We start from the raw sequence: 14226 nt of genomic DNA on the forward strand, positions 1-14226 counted from the left end.
GAACCTATTGCAGCATTACTAAGGGAGGATTCAGGGTCACCTGATCCAGCCCTAACTAGATGTTTTAGCAACAAGAAAAGTTTGAAGCCTAATCTTAAAAGTAGAGCTAGTGTCTGTCTCCTGAATCCAAACTGGAAGCTGATTCCTCGCATACCATTTTTAAATACTCTAGGAACCAGAGAGTGTTTGTAAAATTGTGTGTAAAATATCTATAACTGGTAAACTGTTTATATAATACTGAAACCCCAGCAGCTAGATCAATGGAGGAGTCAGCAACATATAAAATAGTGTCATCTGCATAAACATGTACACTCTGGTAGAGATAAAATTGCATGTGTACAATGTGAATAAACAAGCCTTTGGCATTTAATCAGAAAGACTCATATTTTAAAAATACATAAATAAAATACAACACAATTTTAAATATACGTGTGACACTTTCAGTGTCCTCATTTCCTCAGATAAAGTTTTCTGAGATTTTTATAGCCTACAAGTCGGGACAGCAGAGTGGTGTCCGAGCCACTCGTCTACCCTCCATCATGTCACTGTGTCTCCAGCAGCTGTCTCTTACTAATGGCCTCGACCTTTCTGCTCTTCCTTTATAACCCCACCATCATTATCACATCTCACTGTCACACCCCGAGCTGTACACTTTCTGTCTCTAGGGTTCAATTAACCTAATTGGACTTCATGACACTGATGGAGGGTGAAATTAGGTAAAATGATGACTCGGTAAAGATACATAATAATAATGATGATGTTTGTTATAATTGCCTATTAAGATTAAACAGAAGGGTGATTGTTACAGCGACAGTATGAATTCTGCTCGTATTAACTAGAAATACTTTGAGTACCCACATAATGTTTGTGAAACTTTCTATTAAAGAACTCTTTCACCTTTGGGGGCAACTAAATAGCTTTATTGTGCAAACAAAAATTAGGAATTTAAATTTAAGGACATCTGATATCCACTCTGATGCTAAAGTTTACACTAATCGTAATAAGAGAGCGCTTTATTTGTGAGTGTTGAGAGTGGAGGACAGTTATAGCGCTGTATGAAACTGCAGCCAGCAGGTGCTTAACTTAGCATTAGCACGTAGACTGGTGTATGTGTCAATTAAACAAACAAAGGATAATATATTAAACAGTAAGCAGATACACGTGTAAGCAGTTTCTAGTTTACCTTAAAACAAATCTTTTATAGCACTCTCAACAAAAACAGTGGATTTTTCTTACTAATGCTAAGTTTATAATAGTTATAAAACGGATTTTTGGCACCAGAAACTTTCTGCTGTAGTCGAAATGAACATTCAGGACTGTTAATGCTGCTGTGGGACCCCCACCTGAAAAAACCCAGTGTAAGTCACCCATCTATAATGTATGCAACAGCAAATAGAGCTGTTTTTAATTTGTTTTGTTGTTTTTTAGCTGCCTTTGTTTTCCTCTGCTGGTATTCTAAATAACCATGTTGGAAGCTGAGTGTTTTCATTAGAATCAGAATGGAACTTAAAAATTTTTCTATTCTTTTAGTATCATTTTATATTTACATTAACAGTGAGTTTCAGTGAGCTTTGTACAAAATAGCTGGTAAGAATCTCCTCCAATCGGCTACTTTTTACTCTGAGTACATTTCAGAGGTTTTACTTTTTCATTTTTACTTGAGTAAGAAGGTCAAATCTTGACTTCAACTTTTGCTACGATATTTGTTTAAAGGAATTTCACCTTTATTTGATAGAGTACTGAATCAATGTACAGACACCCTTTCTAGAGTATCTGTATTTGTACCTAATTGACACCCGTGTGTAGTTTTGCCACCTCTGTCCAAAGATGCACCAGAAGCACTGAAACGCAGAGGCTCAGTTCCTAAATAGCAGAGTCGGATAAATAACTTGTCTTTTGTTACTTCTGGTTGAGTCCGAGGACTAGGAAAGAACTGAGTGTACCGCACTCCTATAATCCATGTTTTATATTTTACAAGCCAGCATCTGAAGGCTGCGTAACCTGTTGGTGTTCATGTTGTCTTGAGGTTAGTGCAGGCATTAGAGGTGGGCGGATAGATCCAGATATCAATAGTATTGATATCAAGCCTGGTATCAGATCAGTACTTGTGCAACAGGATTGATACTTTTTTCTGTCCCCGTAGTTCAGTATGTTGCCCGGTGAGTTGTGTTAATTATGGGGTTTTTTGTTGTTTTTTGTGGAAATGAAAAAAATATACTTCAGACATGCAATAAAAAATGTCTGAAGCTTTTTGTGTTGACTGTCAGGTCCATTTTATTTATACTGTACAGTACATTTAAACAACAGAAGCAAAGTTCACAAATCCCTCCCAAAAAAAAGCTGAGAGGTGTGTTTTATTGTGTTAACAAATTATTATGGAAAATAAAAAGCACCTTGACTTAGTGGTTAATTGTGTTCAGAAACTGCAAAGTGATGATGATTCATCTCATAAATCATGACGCACTGCTCTCCTTTACATTAGCAACCTTTGTAAGTTAAAGTATCGACAATATTTGTCAATACGAAAATGTGCAGCATCTTACATCTGATGCAAGCATGGAGGTTTATTGTGCAGTACTGCAGGCAGAGTGTGAGCTGAGCAGAGTGTTTGGAAGAATTTATCTTCTTCTCGTGATGCTGCCTTTTTCACAGCCAGATGCACATTTTAATTTCACTAGAGAGCACTACATGCATCTTTACAGCTGGCGCATAAAACGTTCAAGCGCCTCGGGCGATCATTACAAGCCAGCTGCCAGCTGTAAACTCTCCGATTTCCGCACAACAACCGGTGAAATAATAGCACATCTTTTACGCCGCTCTTCCTGTATTAGCACACCGCGATAAAGATAACGACGATGATATGAAGACGAATGGGGGGTGGCGATAATTAAGATGATGAAGGGCAGGTGTGGGTTGAGCGGTGGACCTTCACAGCTTAGGTGCAAACACAGGCTGGTTGCTAGACAACCGTGTCCTCCAGAGGGTCCTTGTAAGGCCTGGAGCTGGGGTGAGACAAGGGGTCAACACAACTCTACCTTCAAACCCCACAGCACACTAAAAATAGACTCGGATTTAGTGTGTGTGTAAGAGAGAGTACAGTGGAGAAAATTACAGATAAAAAGTAAGCTACATGGAATAAGTGACATTAGCTGTGTGGAGGAAGATGGAGGAGGAGGAGGTTTTGGGATGAGCGAAGTCTGACGCATTAGCAGAGCGGTGCGTAAGGCTGCTGTAATACGAGCTTTTTCCTATCTGTCTTCTCCGAGAAAGCCTCATCCCCTTCTGCCTTACTTTCCTCATGCACGCACACTCACACTCCTTTTATAAAAATACCCAAGGACAATCCTCACTATTAATAGGAAGTGTTGTCAACTGGCTCTGGAGAAATGGGACCTGCTGTTCAGCTAACTATTTTTGCAGTCCTTTGTAGTGGTGACCCCTTGCACTGTCAATTACATCCTTAATAATGCAGATTATTAACGACCCTATAACCTGTTTCACTTTTTTAAAAACAAAAGTTATTTTGCAAAATGCTTAAATATGGCACGTGTTTTATTATTATTATGATTTTGTTCATCATCGTGAGCTGTTCCAGAGGGACGCTCATATTATTTACTTGGCTCATCACTGGGCTCTTTTGATTCAATCACCAGTGCGGTAATTGAGCTCCACGCATACTGCAGGTGATTTAGAGGCCTCGGCACCGACATCCAGTGATCCCGCATTCAGCTATTCCCCGGTGCTGACTGCATGTACAGTAAATAAGCCGCAGTTCACCGCTGACAAGAAACCACGTGTGAGAAAGTTCTGATTTAATTTGTCGTCTGTCTTTTAATTTCTTTGAGGTGTATGAGAGCAGTAGACAAGTGACATGCAGATAGGCTTAAAAGCCCACGTCCAGATTACTTTTAATGTTTGACGCTGTATCCTCCTGAAACTGGGATGACTATCACAGAAAAGAACTGCCTTGAGGTAAACTTTTCTATGTGGATGTAGCTCAGGAGGTAGAGCAGGTCATCTACCAATCTGGTTCAGTCTCTAGCTCCTCTTCTTGGAGAAGATACATAACCCCTTGTTACCAATGCACACGTGTGAATGTTAAGTTAAAAGTGCTTAGGCATAGAAAAAGGCTCTTGTATAAATGTGTGTGTGAGTGAAGCTTGTAGCAAGGAAGTGCTTTGAGAGCTCAAATAGAGTAAAGAAAAGTGGAAAAGCACCAACCCATGCATAAATTCTCACATCATTGTGGAGGAATGTTGGTCCACTCTGCTTCACAGCATTACTTTATATCAGTGAGGTTTGCAGTCAATGGTTTTAATTGTCGTACCGCAGCATTTCAGTCAGTTTGACGGGTCATTGCAACAGCCTGATTCTTTTATTTTTCAGCCATTCTGCCATAAATTTGCTGCTGTGCTTTGGGTCATTGTCCTGATGCGCAACACAATTTTAGTCAAGCTTTAGATGTCGGCAACACACCGAGAGGATCATCTTCAGCTCCAGTGTGAAATCAGTGTTGCTCTGTGGTGCAGAATCTCTAAGATCATCAATAGCTGCCTAAGAAAAATGTACAAGATCTGCAATCACTACCTCTGGGAAAACCAAAACAAGTACCTGTGGTGGATGAGATAGAAAGAAGTAGATGGCAAAGGATAGGACATAAGCTGAGGAATGAGGCAACAAGATTACCAGACAAACCCTGACATGGAAGCAGGCCATGGAGGCAGGCCAAAGCATACACAGTGGAGAGACCACCAAAAGGATACCGAGAAATTGGGATACACTTGGCCTCAGATTAAGGTCGTGGCTCAAGACTGAGCACTTTGGAGGACTTCTGTCGACTGCTTATATCCCAAGAGGGGTGTGAGGCATAAACAAGTAAGTTTAGCTGTCGGACAGATATCCTCACATTTGATTCTAGGATACTTTGGGATACAGAGAAGTTCACGGTTGACTCAAAGACTGCAAGATCCTGTGGCTAAACAACAAACCCAAATCCTAACCTAAACTGAGCCCCTATGTTCCTTTTAGAGAGAAGAGGCTTTCTTCTGTCAACGCTTCCTAACAAGCCATACTCGTTCAGTGTTTTTCTAATTGTACTGTTGTTCAGTTTATTTACAAGTGGCTTTATAATCCATCCCAGATTAACGTGCAGCCAAATCTGCTGTTCTCAAGATCATTGCTGATGTTTTTCCTCCTTGAAATTTTGTTAAAACACACCTGAATTCTCCAAAACTGCTGCTTTTATAGAGGTGCTCGCGTTTCCTGATGATCAGTTAATCAGGTGCATTTGATTAGCAGCACCTGGCTGTCCCTGACCCTCTTAATTCCCATGGAAACAGTAAGGGTGCTCTTAATTTTTCACATCTCTGATCTTTTTTCGTAATTACTGTTACTGTATGAATTATTGAAATATCTCCGAAACCTGATTGATAAGACGATGGTGACTTAAGAAGTTCATCCTTTATGCCAAATTCAAAGAATTTCTGTGAGACATTCAAGAAATATTGAAACTGAAATTGTCCCATTTGTGTTAGCTCACTTGGATGATTGAGAGAGATCAGCTTCATCGTGTTAGTTGGATTATAAACAAGACAAAGCTCAACAAAAATACTATACATACTGGACTGTTTTCCAGGGATAGTTAAAATAATGTGCAACTGATGAATAGTTTAATAGAGTGTGTGTGTCTGTGCCTGTGTCTTTGTGGCTGTGTGTCTGTGTACACCAGGAATAGGGCTTGGGTTGGGAGAGTACTTAAAGCTTAGCACCATTCCAGCTAAACACCTGTCACACACACACGCTTGTTTGTGCACTCGCAATTGCATCTTGGTGCGCACACTTGTCCAGTGCATACCATACACTCTGTCTGTCTGTCTGTCTGTCTGTCTGCCTGCCTCACTCACACTTGAACATACTGTGACATGCTCAGAAAAGTTGACACTTGTGTCTGCAAGGTCACATTTATACCTTCTCTCACACGCCTGTTGTTTCATTTGGGGGGTATTATGTGTATCACAGTCTGCATCCATCCTTCAAACAGCTTCTTTCACACATTTTTCAGGATTGTCTTTGTTTCATAGTTAAGGGAGTGCATGTAATGTGCGGTCTGTGCATTCTATTATTTTTTATTAAATAAAAAAACAGTAGGACTCTTCAGCGTAGTGGCTTTCTCCCTGTTTCTGCAGAAACAATGAGTCTGCCACAGGTATTCAATAAAAAATGAGCAGAGAGTGTTAAACTCTGTACATCGCCGTGCTCTGTTGTCCTCGCTCTCCTTCTCGGCTCCTTCACAGCGGGCTCCCTCCATCTTTGCTCAAATCTCATCCGTCACCCTGTCATCGCCGCTGTTCCTCCAACCCTTTGCACACAGACATTCTCGGCCTGCCCGCACTCAGGGCCGTATATGGAGGGGCCATCCTGGCCGGGGAGCCACAGGGTTAAATATACTCCCAAGCTCCAAGAATGTCAGACTGCTCCAACGGGGTGATGCACCGCCGAGCATGGGGGCACACAATGGGCACATGTGCTCATTGTCTCATTAGCATAAGCATTTTCTGTTTGTTGCAGCGTGAGCTGAAGTCACAGCTCCGAGGCCCATTCAGAAAATTCTTCTCTTCTTCTGGTAGAAAAAACACAAATTAAGATATAATATTTAAAGTCTTCATACTCATTAAAGAAAATAATAACAGCAGTAATTTGATAAACATTTCTTTGTTATTAACTGAGAAGTAGAAAGCAGTTCTATAGATTATTTATTTATTTATTTTTCCCCACGTTTTTGCTTCACTGCACTTATTCATTATAATATTTTCCTTTTTTTTTTAACATGAAGGCAAAATCACGATGTAATTAATTGATTATGCACTTTTCAGATACTATTGATCATTCGGGGATAGCCCTTTCAGCTCTTTTCTTATTGGTTTTTGTCTTATTTTAGGCCAGGTTAGTGAGGGCGGCCTCTGCCTATGCAGCCACCCTTGGAAAAACCCAGAAACTATTCAAATTGTGGTTAAATCAGCTAAAAGTCGTCAAAAATGGCCACTAAAATCACAGAGGTCATCTTCATGGGGGAAAGTGCACTTTCTTACTTTCACAAGGAAAACTGCTTAATAAAAACGCCACCTCAGTGTTACAGCCGCGTTACGCTGAAAATCCCAGGCATCTTGATTACATTTTAAAATACGACTGTAAGTGTGAACAGCGCTTCTCTTCAAAGTGAAGGCCTCACCCTGTGTGATTGAGGAGCTGATGGACTATCCTGTAGTTATCTGAGAGCATCACTGCCCGTTCTGACTTAATCAAATTTACATTTGTTGTAAACAAGCTGTAAGAAGATGTATCAAATCATAAGTCATGGAGATTTGAAAGTGTAATACAAGCAGAGCAGTAGCTGCTACCGAGCTATTAATTGATGCCATAAATCTAATGCAAGAGTGGAGTGGCCTCTGTAAACAAATCACAACCAGATCTTGGAGGCACAGTGGAGAGTGTGTCTGGTTGTGTGTGTTTATGTGGCTTCACTGCAAAGTCCAAACAGATCTTCTGAGAAGGAAGTGGCTCCTTCTCTCCCTGGACTAAAGAGGTGGGAGGACGAGGGGCTCACTCGGAGATTTGGTGACATAAGAGAGCAACACGAGAGCCTGGAGAGCGTCCACACTTTACGTTCTCAGGGACACACTCAGTTAAGAGAGCGCCTGACGCTGAGTTACTTCCAGGGACAGGTTTCGGGGCACGTGGCAGAGGAGTTAGGAAGTGGATGCAGGAGAGGGAAGGAATCACAGACTGGAGATTATTGAGATGGCAGGAGTTTGAAGCAAATTCACAATCATGAACTGGGATACAGCGGTCGGTCTTCTAAATGATATCACTGTTTGGTTTGAATTTGGACAAAGCGTTGACCAGCTGCTCCGGGATTACTGTTTGGCCCAAAAAAATATTAAAAAACTATCATTTTAGGCCAAATTAGCGATGCCTTGGAAGGGCAAGTTATTGATTTATTTAGCTGAAGCAGCTTAAAAAAATAAATCAACATTGTGTCTGTTGTTGTCTTTATTTTAATTTTACAATAGCATTGGTATGTCTCTAGTTTTGTGCCTCAGTCCAGAGATCGTAAAGTGTTACTCTTATCATAAAGCAAACAGGGCTCCCGCACTTACAGGTCACTTCGCTCCACATGCAGAAAAAAGTAAAATGAGTGAAAATACAAAAATTGAGACTTGGAATAGTGCAATGAATTACAGAGGGCCTTACACCTGGGAAAGTTGGGTTAAAGTCCTAAAATCCTGTGCATGGATGCTTGTTTCTGCCACTGGAGAAAAAATCGAATCAGCATGAAGTACCTGCTCAAACATTTCCAATTTACATAAGAATTTGGTCCAAAATGATAAAGTTTAGACATATATCATGAATGCTGTGGAATTTTTACTTCATGTGTCTTGATGCATGCTCAATGGTCATGACAATTGGCATATTAATGATCAAGGAACTGACCTCACAGCCCATTGTTCACTCAGTGGGCTGGTTTCTGTTATTATAGCTTCATATATCAAACACTTTGATATGTGAAGCTATATCAAAAGTGTTTGATATACACTATCTGATGTTTTCAAGTGTCTGTCATTTGGGGCAGATACATACAAAACAGACATTGCCTCAGATCTCATTGTGTGAACAAAAGGCCTGAAAGTGACAGAGTCTGATTCACTTTGATGGTAAAGGAAGACCAGTTAATTTTTTTAGGCTTTTATCTTTAATAGTTTTTGGGAGAGTCATTTTGAAACAAACAGCCTCAGATTTCAAGGTGTGGAAAGTATTTGATATATAAAGCTAAAGTTCAAACGTTGGAGATCGACGAGCTGAAAATGTTGTAAAAATTGATTTTAGATGTTATTGGTTATTATATCGAAATTTCTCCTTAATGTCTCACAATTTCACATTTGGGTTCTTTGTCGGATGTTTTTGTTAGCAATTTCAAATTTTGAGACAATAACCCAAAATTGGATGTGGTGATTTTTTTCAGTGGTGGAAAAAAGCTTCCATAGCTGTGTGAGAACGACGCGTTATGTGTGTAACGCGTAAAGAAAAACTATTAAAATCCCAAATTACTGCGCTATAAAAGGTACTACGTTTTGTGTTCTTTAGGCAGCACTGCAATATTTGATTTGCTTGGTTTCTTTCCGCATCATCTCCATTTCTACACAGGTGTAAGAGTGAATATTACCAGATTAATTTAATAACATAATGCATAAAAAAGTGCTTCACGCTCATCTCCACCTTGAGTCAACCTTCAAGCTCCAGTGTAGTATCTAGAGCGGGGGATTTTCGCTTGCAAGATGTCACATTCTCAAATCTCTTCGAAAGAACACCGAATTTCTGCCATTGTGTCACAGCCGCCTGCCCACATGCCCACTGCACTATTTATACCAGAGCAGCACAACTGCTGCTATAGGTACAGTTACAGTGAGGCACTTCAAACCACAGCTGCCCTTCCTCAGCTAATAATACGATGCAGTACCTACACACACAAACGTACAACACTCTGCTGCTGCTGCTGCTGCTGCTGCTGCTACTTTTGGCCCTCATCATCCTCCCTCCCTGGTGCTTCCTGTATGTATCATGGTGATGAGCAGCCACATGCAGGCAGGCAGCCCTGACGTGCCCATCTCCCACACCGAGCCGCCTGCCAACGAGCTCTCACACACACTTGTTACATCACGACCTAAACTGTACCGGTCCCAGCTACAAATCATTAAGCACGTAACTGTTTCAGGTGAAAGGACAAACAAACAAGCTAATAAAACAGATGTTTAAGAGAGGAAAATGAAATTTTTTAAAGAGGATTCAAAGCACTTTTTATCAAAGCCCTCAAACACTCAATCACACACACATTCATACAAGTATTTTCATTACCAAAGCATCTTATCTAACATTCACACACACACAATCAGGGGCAACTGTATATTGCCCAAGGATACTTTAACATGCTGACCCGAGGAGATGGGGGGTGAACCATCAACCCACCAATTGGTATTTGAGCCACTCTGAAGTTTTCTGCATCAAAGTGTGTATTAATGCAGTATATTCGTGATATTGTATGACCTGCGAATCACTGAACAATGACTTTAGCACCAGGGTGTACAGCACTCAAATCAAATTTACTGCATCTAGCGCATCAAACACGAGGATTTGATTATATTTCTTTATCACAGACACTCGTAACATGATTTGCAAACTTTTGCTAAATGAATACAATGTTGATTTTATCATTATACTCTTACATTTTGACTACCTTCATATTTAAAATGTTGTTTTAGCTAAATGAGATAACAGCAGAGGTCTCGGGGTGAGATTTTTAACAGACTATGGAGCACTGAAGGGTCGACAGTGAAGGACATTCTGTTTTAGAAGAACTGTGCCCCTCCTGTTTGTCCGTGATGCTGCAGGACTTAAATATCCTTAAGTCAACAGTCGTGCCACTCAAACCCCGTAGGTGCTTGCACCTTGAAAGCGTGAACTCAACCAAAGTAAATCTTATTGTTCAATCTTATTTTAAAAAAATAATAGGAAGAAAAGCTTGCATTTTACATTTACACCACTGAGTTGTGCTTGTGTAATCAAGTTGAGTCGTTATCCAAAAATAGCTCAACAAATTGCGTAATCTGTCTCTGCAGTAAAAATGTTCTTTCTAATTAAAATCTCATCACAAACACAGCCGGGTAAAAAGATTTTACACGCATGAAACACGCCTAATCATTCTTTCCACGTAATGATCTTAAACGTGTCTTCTAGAAATCCCATTCTCATTGTTCAAGCACACACAAGTGTGTGCGTGTGTGCCTCTCCGCAGGCGGTGCAGCATTATCACCGCTGTGTTTTATTAGTATTAGAGCACAGTGTTTAGATCGAGGCGCAGTAATCTGATCCCTGGGGGAGATTGAGCTAAATGTCAGTGAGCCACCTTGAGCTTTGCACTGCTACAGCCGGGCCCACAACAGCATCGAGGGTTACAAGTGTAGCACACAAAGGAGGGTTTCCAACACAGACCGCAGCCTGCAGGGGAGATGGAAATAGACAGATGCAAGACTGATTGTAAATGTAGGGTTAGAAAGAGAAAAAAGATGGTAAAGATTAGAGAGATGGGAGTTAAGAGGAAGTAGGGGAGTATTGCATAAGTATGACTTATGAGAGTGGGTGGCCACATCTGAGTTCACAATAATGACCTTTGTTATCTTAAGACTACGAAGAAGTTATTATACAACAACAAGTATCTACATGTTTTTAGAACCTGTGAAACATTTTACAAGAGTGTTTAAAACAGCATTAATGTGTGAATCCTTCATTTCTGACCATATAAATTACAAGCAGGTAATTTCATTATAGTCCGCTGAATGTCTTCTGCTTCTTCTTCTGGCAGCTTCCTTTAAGGGTTCCTTCGCTGCCTCCAGCTCACCCTATCCCTAGCATCCTCCTCAGGCACACCAACTCTCTGCCTGTCCTCCTTCACTACATCTGTGTATCTTCTCTGTGATCTTCCTCTTTTCCTCCTGCTTGGCAGCTCCATCTTCAGCATCTCTCTCTCCTCTGCGTATGTCGAAACCATCTCTTGCTACTCAGATGAAAGTATGATCTGAAAACTTAAGCCTAAATGATATTTTTATTTAGTTCTTGGATTTTCATAATTATGAATGTTGGACTTTAAAATGGAAAAATGACCATTCATCTTATTGTTGAACTGTTTAGCTGTTCAACTTAACTGTACACTTTCATTTTCAGAAGCATCGGTCAGTTATTCTCCCCTAAAAACATCAAAGAGCCCAAATAGATCAAATTTGGTCCAGTCAGTTTATTTCTATAGCACATTTAAACACTGCAGACATTAACCAAAGTGCTGCACAGCAATAAAAAATCAAAATGATATAACATTACCAAAGTAAAATAAATAAATAAATAAAAAACACTGTGAATTAAAGCTAAACTGAATCTAGTGTGCCTCTATTTAACTATGGATGTTATTGACCTTCAGCCTAAGAACCAGAGGACAAATGTTTCTTAGAAAACGGAGTGCTCTTTCTTACAGAGCTGCGAATACGGCCGGTGCAGGAGACCATAATGGAAAAATGGGATTCATAGCACACTGAAACATAGCTTATACACTGATGTATCCCCACTGTGTTTGTTTGTGTTTGGTAGTTCTTTTTCTTTATGCAAACACAAGGCCGTAAATAGGGCCAAATATTCATATTTATCAAAGAAAGAGAAAAAAATTTTCCCTTTACAGGTGGTTGAGACCAAACACGGAGCATCTTTCAGTCTGACATTCATGAAGTGTTTATTACTCATGTGCAGGCGGTGTAATAATATGTAATAGTACAGGATCTAAGGAATTTTCTACCATATCAGGTGTCTTGAAACACAGAAGCAACCTTTTTGTTAAAAGCCTGGTCGTATCGGCCTAAAAAGAAACATGAAGCCCGTGGTGTGTTAACAGGTTATTTCTGCAGCCTCTAATTGCCAAAACATTTTTTTTTGCCATTGCTGGTTTTAAAGACTTGTAAGTCAATTTGCAGCTGATAACAGGTCCCAGCAGGGTTCCCGTCTGTTTACACTTGGCCGTGCATTATGTTTTCAGCATGGGCATGCACATGCATTTTCACACCTGTTGCTTTGTCATGTGATATATGTGACGACAAGGTAACCGAGACCAGACCAGTTGGGACCATGGATGTATTATAAGAACTGAGCACTGGACTCAAATATGGCACCTGCCCCCCCTAGAATGACCATTTCTGACCTCACACATAAACCAAAAACAAGCCCCTGTGTCGTGCTCTGTGGTTCGGAGTGCTGTAATACGACAGGAGGGAAGGTGGAGAATGGGGTGATTCATAGTGAAACATTACAATAGATTTAAAAATATAAAGTGGAGTCACCTGTAATAGACTGCCGTGCTGCCTAGGGTGTATCCCAGCTCTCGCCCTATAACAGCTGGGATAGGCTCCAGCACCCACTGCAACTCTGAATTGGAAAAGCACTGGATGGAGGGAGGGAGGGAGGGATGGATGGATGGATGGATGGATGGATGGATGGATGGATGGAGGGAGGGAGGGAGGGAGGGATGGATGGATGGATGGATGGATGCATGGATGCATGGATGGATGGATGCATGGATGGATGGATGGATGGATGGATGGAGGGAGGGAGGGAGGGATGGATGGATGGATGGATGGATGGATGGAGGGAGGGAGGGAGGGAGGGAGGGAGGGAGGGAGGGATGGATGGATGGAGGGAGGGAGGGAGGGAGGGAGGGAGGGAGGGAGGGATGGATGGATGCATGGATGGATGGATGGATGGATGGATGGAGGGAGGGAGGGAGGGAGGGATGGATGGATGGATGGATGGATGGATGGATGGATGGATGGATGGATGGATGGGAGGGATGGATGGATGGATGGATGGATGGATGGATGGAGGGAGGGAGGGAGGGAGGGAGGGAGGGATGGATGGATGGATGGATGCATGAATGGATGCATGGATGGATGGATGGATGGATGGATGGATGGAGGGAGGGAGGGAGGGATGGATGGAGGGAGGGATGGAGGAATGGATGGATGGATGGATGGATGGATGGATGGATGGAGGGAGGGATGGATGGATGGATGGATGGATGGATGGATGGATGGAAATTCATCATAAAACTATAAAAGTCATTCCTCTGCTTTCTGAGTCAGTCCACAAGTACATTTGTTTTATTAAAAAAGAATTAATCTTCACTGCATTCAAGGAGTGTTTCTTCAAATTGCTCCACTTGAGTTGTCATAACTGCTCAAGACAAGACAAGATAACCTTCATTAGTCCCACATTTTTAAAATTCATATTATTACAACAGCGAAATGAAATAAACATCTGATTAAATAATTAATTAAATATATCATCAGTTAATTACAAATGGAAATAATAGTTAAATATATACACAGTTAATAAAATATCAATTCATTTCATGTAAAACATTTTAATTCATTAAAATGTTACATGTAACAGCAGTACAGCAGCAGTTTCCTTTGAGCCTCTGATAATAGTAAACTGTGTACTGTGTACCAAAGTGGCCATAACTCCTAAGTAAATGTCGTATTTTGTTAAAACCCTTGAATTAAAGTTGAAGGTTTTCACTTCAATCACACCTAGATTACCTTACAGAGGTAAAAGTAAAAGAAAAGGTGACACTCTCCA

This window comes from Maylandia zebra, linkage group LG4 (assembly GCF_041146795.1).
Source record: "Maylandia zebra isolate NMK-2024a linkage group LG4, Mzebra_GT3a, whole genome shotgun sequence".
In the NCBI taxonomy this organism is placed as follows: Eukaryota; Metazoa; Chordata; class Actinopteri; order Cichliformes; family Cichlidae; genus Maylandia; species Maylandia zebra.